This window comes from Oncorhynchus gorbuscha, linkage group LG22, assembly GCF_021184085.1.
Source record: "Oncorhynchus gorbuscha isolate QuinsamMale2020 ecotype Even-year linkage group LG22, OgorEven_v1.0, whole genome shotgun sequence".
NCBI lineage: Eukaryota > Metazoa > Chordata > Actinopteri > Salmoniformes > Salmonidae > Oncorhynchus > Oncorhynchus gorbuscha.
The window spans coordinates 23,116,545-23,125,215 of record NC_060194.1 but is presented as its reverse complement, the minus strand read 5'-3'; the positions used below and the strand labels follow the sequence as shown (position 1 = coordinate 23,125,215).

Here is an 8,671-nt window from a genome sequence, read left to right as displayed (position 1 = left end):
AATATCTTTCCAATATTGTCCCATTCCATCCTTCCCTTTCCGTCCATTTTTAGGTGTTTCATATTCTTTGTTCACATTTCAACTTTATCCCACGCAACCTCTTCCCAAAACACATTTCACATAGTGTATGCCTGTGTGCTGTGTTGTGTGGTGAAATAACAGCACAAACGTTATTCCTCGTCGTTACGACCACACTCAGACCATACATATTTAGTTGAGGAGCACATAGGACATCAAATATGTGAAATACCCCGGGGCAGGTAGGAGGAGAGCACAACCCCATGCTTAAATTGAGCCTGTCGAAGGGTGAGGGAGCGGGGGCACATTTTGGCCTGACGTGCGGAACAAGCCCCTCGGCTGTCTGTGTATATTAGATCTGTGATTGGAGACGAGGCCTGAACTGAAACCAGGAGCAGGACAATACTCAGGAGGAACGCCGGATAATAATGACTCATCAGTGGACCATCCGTGTAGAAGACAACCTAGACAGAAGGACAGATATTACACATCAAACTATTTCGAATGAGCGACTAGCTAAATACATCGGCAAAGCTTCATTTAGGAAACAAAACACAATGATGAATGGACCAGTATACTATACTGTATGTTTGTATTGTGCTTGATTTTGGCCAACACTAGAATGAACATGTCACTGTCTGTGGAAGTTATACATTGTACAGCAGTGGTGTAAAGATCAATTACTGTAGGCCTACAGTTGAATCCCCTGTGACATCCTTTTAGTGAACATCAGCTGGAGCACTGAAGAAAGCCAACAGCCCTGACATGCTCCATATACTGTACATGAATACTTCACATACAAGTACCCGTCAACAGACTGAGAAATTCCACGGTAGATGAGGAGTGTACAGTATTATTCAACAGAGAATAAAGATGTTGACTGTTCATCCATGCTTTTACTCCTCCAGTTGACTCTGCTTTCGCAAGACTACCTCTCTTACACACCACCTGAAAACTCAGAGTATGACTAAAGGGACTATGAAATGGACAGTTATGGTAGACAACTGTATTATTCATTTAAATGCTTTTAGATGCTTAGCTCTAACAAATATTTAATTAAAATCCTAAAAACAAGGAACAATATGCTGAATCTCCGGGAAAGCACACATTTAATTGAATGTCATGTGCTCACACAATGGATGACTGCCAAGTCATCTAACGTAATCCATGTATCAACATGGATAAGAGAAGCAAATTACTTGGTTTAATTGTCATTTTCTAAAGCAAACTCATACTACACCCACAAGGACATGTCAAAAGAAGGGTAGAAGCCACCTGAAAATCATAAACAGCTTCAGTGAATATGGCAAACATAGCCACTACATAAACATGGTGAGGCTGGTGAGGCTGAGATACAAATATAAGGGCATCCATAGGGGTTTCTGCAGCTTCACACACCAATAGACTAAAATACTGTAGGAAAAACATGATGGAGAAAGAGAAGTGCTTCTGAGGAGAAGATATTTCCTAGAAGTATTAGTAATACTATTGAAATCCAGGGATGTGCAGTCAGGGTAAGCATAACCTACAAAAAAAAGCTGTTATTAAAAGCCAAATAAAAAATACAATGATCTAAAAAAAAAAACGTAATTATTTTTTGTTATCTAATGTTTTTTTCTAAAACATTCTGGTGGTTCTTCAGACAAGTGGACCGTCCAATACTCACTGTTCACTTGCCTGTCATGTCACATATTGATTTGTAGAACTCCTGTATACTGCCTCTGTCTGGTTTTAACTTGAATTATAGTTGACGTTCTACTCTTCGAACCCTCCAAATGGCGCACGAAATTATTCCAACTTGGAAAATTGATTGAGGTGCAATATAGTGTCCATTTTGTCATGTTGTTTTTGCTAGCTAGCTAGTTTCGAGTTCGTTCAGTTCAAGGGATGCAAACGGCAAAATGATGTAGACACGTCCCAAATGTGCAGCGCTTACCCCAGGTTATACCCACACAACATGTGTAGGCAATATGTATGCGCAAAATATGAGAGCATTTCGCTACACCTGCTATAACATCTGCTAAACTGTGTACGCAACCAATAAACTTTTATTTGATTTGCAACACATTACACTACTTATCAGCCTATGCTGATGCTGTCTATTATTAGTGACTGTAGTCAGGACTGGCCAGGAATTCAACGATTGGAATGGATTTGAATGGCTGGAGAAAACAAAGGCATAATAACGTGCCACCTCCTGAGGTTTGAAAGACACATTTTGAACACTTGAGCATAATGTCTGAAACGTCAGGTCATTAGCAATTAAAATACTTTTTACCCAGACTTTTATACATCTTGGACATTTACTTTTGCTTTGTGGACAGTAATGGGAATGGGAAGTCCTGTTTATGCTACTGTGAAAATGGAACGTCTTGGGGATGCGCCTCCCATATGACTAGCCCTGCTATGTGCATGCAGAACAACATAATGGACATGGGGTTATGCTGACTTCTACAACGTGGACACAAAGAGGCTCACCCTGAAGGACAGACCAATGGACTTCATTTACAAGTAAATGTAGACCTAAATGCTTTTTCCTTTGCAAATGTGTAGGTTAGGCTACATTTTGAAATGCATGTTTCAGTCATTCTGATTCTTGATATGGACATTTCGTTAGAATCTTATTTATTATACACTGTGTGTACAAAACATTAGCAACACCTGTTCTTTCCCTGACATAGACGAACCAAGTGAATCCAGGTGAAATCTATGATCGCTTATTGATGTCCCAATCAGTGTAGATGAAGGGGAGGAGACAGGTTAAAGAAGGATTTTAAGCCTTGAGACAATTGAGACATAGATTGTATAAGTGTGCAACTCAGAAGGTGAATGGCCAAAACAAAATATTTGAGTGCCTTTGAACGTGGTATGGTAGTAGGTGCCAGGTGCACTGGTTTGAGTGTGTCAAGAACCTAGAATGTTGATGAGGTTTTTCACATTTAACAGTTTCCTATGTGTTTCAAGAATGGTCCAACACACCCAAAGGAAAGCCAGCCAATTTGACACAACTGTGGAAAGCATTGGAGTCAACATGGGCCAGCATCCCTGTGGAACGCTTTCAACACCTTGTAGAGTACATGCCCGAATGAAACTGAGGCTGTTCTGAGGGCAAAAGCGGTGCAACTCAATATTAGGAAAGTGTTCCTAATGTTTTGTACACTCAGTGTATCTCAGTGTATCGCTTGTGTATCTTGACTACATTGGTATTTACATTAGATTTTGTTTTTGTCAATTTAGGTTAATAGCCTATGTCACTCCGGTTTGTAGGAGTTATCTGTCGTATGTGAACTTGGGCTTCATCAAGGTTTATTTGTGAGTAAATCTAGATTTGAGAATAGCCCATGCTTACCCAGCCACGACGCCACCGCACATCACTGTTCAAATCAATAACACAGACAATTTGTGAAAATAACCTGGTTCAATAGGAATAGGCCTTGAATTGTAGATGGAAGCTTTAATAAATAGTAAAAACATACCATATTATTAAACCTGACAGGCAATCTCCTTTAATACTGTGAATCATCAATTATTTCTCTGGTACTTAATGTCAAGATTAATTCCACCACCCCTCCGTAATAAGATGATTTCAGATGACATCTCCAATCAGTGGGCTTGGAGTGCTTCCAACCGATAAAAAAACCTGTCACATAAAGTCAAAAGTGATGACAAAATATAAATAACATTTGCATTTGGCTCCTCTGAAGACATACTATGAGTTAACACAATATTTCATCTGCCTACATCCAGAGAGGTGATCCTGTGTTTCATCATAGTGCATTTTCAGACAAAAATGTCACATCTGGGTTTCATTCTCACAGATCAGTGAATGATAAAACAGTCAGCCCAATTTATTTAAATAGTTATCAACATAAGTGTAAACATTAAAAGTAAAGATGACAGAGTGCATCAACAACAGCAATGTGCCTGTCACATTTGTATAGCGACCTATCTCCCTCTGTGACCCATCCCTACTACCCCCCTCTTTCCATGCATCACCACCCACCCCAAAATCCCCCTCTCCCTGCCCTTTTGTTCCCCACTCCAGACACAAACAATGTGGCGCCCTGCTATAGATGATGGCAAACTAGCTTGGCATAGAGCCTGCAGCATGACCATACTGTGGATCTCACAGAGGAAGCCATCTGTACTTGTTTATCAGGACTCTTGAGTCCGTCACTAAAAGAGGTCCATCAGTGAGTAACAAAAGGTCATTTTTAAAGATGGACTGGTGACAATGAGTCGCCAGTTTCATTTAAAAAACGGTGATTAATCAAAGTAGGGGTAACGTCATAGACACGGTATATGATTCAATTCTACAGTATGTCAAGACACAGTCTATGGTTAGGACTGTTAGCTAAATATAAAGTCATAAAATAAGTCAGAACTTATTATCTGGTTGCATACCGGGATTCTAAAAGCATTACAAAACTTTGCTGCAGTGTCCTGCGACGTTATGTCACGAATCCAGCTTCCTGAGTCTGTGTTTGCCTGTGTTTCTGTCCTGGAGTGTGTTTCCGGTGTCCTGGAACGCACCCTGTCTGGTTGCCGGGCAATGTAGCCAGTTGGGAGTTCTGATTACCCGCACCTGTATCCCATCAGCTATCTGCACACCTGGTCCTCATCATTATCTCTCCTCTTCATAAACCCCGACCTGACATCCATTCCCTGCCCTCACCCGGATCATTTACCCCATTCCCGCCTGGTCGTCGGAGGATTCCGCTACCCCATTGGATCCACCTATTTACTCCCATCAACTCACCACCGCTGCCCGCTACGCCACCTGGATATATCTACCCATTCACATTCACTTGTAAATAAATACTCACCTTCTTCCTACTCTCCTTGTCCTGGTCTGCTTCTGGGTTCGATTTTGAAAGAACGTGACACGTTACGGGAAGCAACATCTTTATCTGTGGTGTAGATAAAGAGAGAGGGTTTTCTACAGTGTCCTTGCACCACATCCTGTGCAAGTAACAGAAAATCAACCACACTGGAGAGGTATCACTCCAACAGCAGCAAGGTAATCCAGTGTCTCATGAGAATGTAAAAAACAAAGTGAGAGGAGCAACAATTATCCTATCACATCCAAGACCTCATTATATTCAACTAAAGAGGTCAATACTCTTTTATCCAGAGAAGAACTTTATCAGATCTAGTCTTAGTGTAGACAGAGGCCGTTGTATTACCTGTCACTGGTAATTGGCAATGGATCTCTGCAGCACAATGCATCTCTCTCCAAAGGGCTTCGGCTCCCAAGGTCAGTGCAGAACGCACCAAGAAGGATGACAGAGGAACGTCAGTTTCTGCCAAACAAGCTGTCAGCACAAACTTTGTCAGTCAGGCCACAGATGGACAAATAAACTGTTAGAGAATGATAATAGATGTGATCGTCTCCAACTCCAGCCCTCCCTCCATGCATCCCTCGGGACTAGAATAGATCTGAAATTGTACCTTTTGTAAAATGCCAATGTCATTTTATCTTTGGAGATTCAAAAGAAAAGAAAACTCACTTAAAATGCATTACCTTGAGAGTCATTGATTTTGATGTCATCTATGTGGGCTTCACTCTGGCCTGGACGTTTTGTCCTTCAGTGTGTAGTTTGGTCTCCATCCACCTCTGCCTCCTCGTTCTCACATCTCAATATTCTTCTGCACTTTCTGGAATCCTCCATCTTCAGTCCCCACTTCACATAGACATCTAGTATGTGGATCCTATGAAGACCTAAGGTTGGCTATGGCATCAATACTTAGGCCTACTGTTAGGCCATGGCTAGAAGAGGGAGAACACCACTGACCACTTTACATTATGCTGTAATTCAACTCCAGTGATGTACACTTAACTTCCCCCCCAAAATACTATTAATCCATGTGAAAACTGTTCAGGCATGCTCTTGTGGTGCCAAGCATGTTCTAAATTTTCCAAAAGGATTTTGGTCTACGCAGTTACATAATCGCTGTTTGCTGATTTGTCAGGAGTAGATAACACATCGTGTTTACTCTGACCTTGTTCCCATCCAGAAGCTCTCTGGGTCATAAAAAAGCTAACTTTCAACTAATCACTCACCTTTACCACTGACAGTAGATGGGGAAAAATTGGCCTCCTGCTTACTGTGCTAAAGGTCATCATTCAGCTCTTTATCTGACATACCAGCACAAGATTTACTATCAGTACATCACTATCAGTCATCACTATCAGTACATCACTATCAGCATTCACTATCAGTACATCACTATCAGTACATCACTATCAGTACATCACTATCAGTACATCACTATCAGTACATCACTATCAGTCATCACTATCAGTACATCACTATCAGCATTCACTATCAGTACATCACTATCAGTACATCACTCTCAATCATCACTATCAGTACTTCACTATCAGTACATCACTATCATTACATCACTATCATTACATCACTATCATTACATCACTGGCAGTCATCACTATCAGTACATCACTATCATTACATCACTATCATTACATCACTATCATTACATCACTGGCAGTCATCACTATCATTACATCACTATCATTACATCACTATCATTACATCACTGACAGTCATCACTATCAGTACATCACTATCATTACATCACTATCATTACATCACTGGCAGTCATCACTATCAGTACATCACTATCATTACATCACTATCATTACATCACTGGCAGTCATCACTATCAGTACTTCACTATCAGTACATCACTATCATTACATCACTATCATTACATCACTGGCAGTCATCACTATCAGTACATCACTATCAGTACATCACTCTCAATCATCACTATCAGTACTTCACTATCAGTACATCACTATCATTACATCACTATCATTACATCACTATCATTACATCACTGGCAGTCATCACTATCAGTACATCACTATCATTACATCACTATCATTACATCACTATCATTACATCACTGGCAGTCATCACTATCATTACATCACTATCATTACATCACTATCATTACATCACTGGCAGTCATCACTATCAGTACATCACTATCATTACATCACTATCATTACATCACTGGCAGTCATCACTATCAGTACATCACTATCATTACATCACTATCATTACATCACTGGCAGTCATCACTATCATTACATCACTATCATTACATCACTATCATTACATCACTGGCAGTCATCACTATCATTACATCACTATCATTACATCACTATCATTACATCACTGGCAGTCATCACTATCATTACATCACTATCATTACATCACTATCATTACATCACTATCATTACATCACTGGCAGTCATCACTATCAGTACATCACTATCATTACGTCACTATCAGTCATTACTGGAGACCAAGTAGACAATAATATACTATTGGAATTGTATCACTAACAGACCATTTTACAGGATATACAGTACATGCCGAATGGTTTTAAAAACGTACTGTCCAATTGCATTTCAAGATCTATTCTATGGGGGCTCTGTAGAAAGCTTCACATTGATAAATATAAATATACTGTATCAAAATCATGTTTATTTTAACTAATAATTGACTGATCAAACCTTTTTCTTTCAGCACAAAGAACCAGCTCTATCATATCTATCACATTGTCTCATCTATATTGAGAATTCTCAATGTAAACACACTCCCCCTTTATAAGAGAAGGTGATCTGTGGTTAATATGCAGTTACTGGTGAGGAAACCAGGTCAAATGTCCCTCTCAAAGGGACCACCTGTCACTAGCTGGAGGCACAATGTGAAGCCAACAGTCATTGTAGCACACCTCTAGTTTGCTAGTAGTGCTTGACTACTTTGAATTACTAACCACCCAAATTAAGAGACTAAAATTGTTCATGTATAGAAAATGAGCACCATGATCTCATCACTGCCCATGAATGCAAAACAATTATGTATAAATCAACACAAGCAATTAAATCTCCTTAAGCACAGGACCACAATTAAACTAAGCTAACATGACTAATTGTTCATCTCTAATAGAATGGACTGGGGTGAAAGGGTAATCCTAAAAGCCTGCAAGAAAAATTATACCAGCACGCCAATGGTTACTATACAATAAAGTAGAGATACAGTATTGACCATTACCTGTTTTATGAATGTTAAAGGGTTTATAAGAAGTTTACAAACTATTAATTGTTCATTTATATAGTTTAAGGATATGTAATCTACCGTTATAACACATTGAATAAATTGTGTGAGTGTTATTGTGGTGCTTGGCAAATTGGCTTCTGTCCACATTTCTGCAGCAATGCGCCCACATGATGTGGGTCATTTAACAAAGAGATCAGCATAGCCTTCATATTGCACTATTAGGCAATTGGGCTTATTCACAAGGGTCAACTGCGAAGGGTATTACAGGATAGGAACTACTTGTAAAGATGGAGAAAATTTCCGTAGCGTCTATATAGTCGACTCACTCATTAACAAGCATAATCAAGTTACTGTTAGCTCAAAAGCAGGTGATTGTTGTCGATCTGTAAAGCAACTCAGAGCAACTCGACGCCCGGTGTTCTCAGTATGTTCATTCCCGTGAGGCAGCGTTCAGTCATTGGATATCTGTGCTGAGTTTACAATATCATTGGCTCACATAGCTGTCATTGTTCTGCTTCCTGGCTGAACGTGGCAACGCCTGGAACAAGCACGTAAGT

The 8,671-nt window shown here is 39.9% G+C and overlaps 1 long non-coding RNA gene across 1 annotated transcript; it reads right to left on the bottom strand.

Annotated features, from left to right (window-relative positions):
* Nucleotides 1-3,439: 3,439 nt before the first annotated feature.
* On the bottom strand, nt 3,440-6,068 carry LOC124009186. Its single transcript, XR_006834236.1, has 4 exons — nt 5,543-6,068; nt 5,205-5,333; nt 4,845-4,928; nt 3,440-3,658 (listed from the first exon to the last, which is right to left on the bottom strand). It is a non-coding gene; the product is annotated as an uncharacterized LOC124009186 (long non-coding RNA).
* Between the last annotated feature and the right edge of the window lie 2,603 nt (nt 6,069-8,671).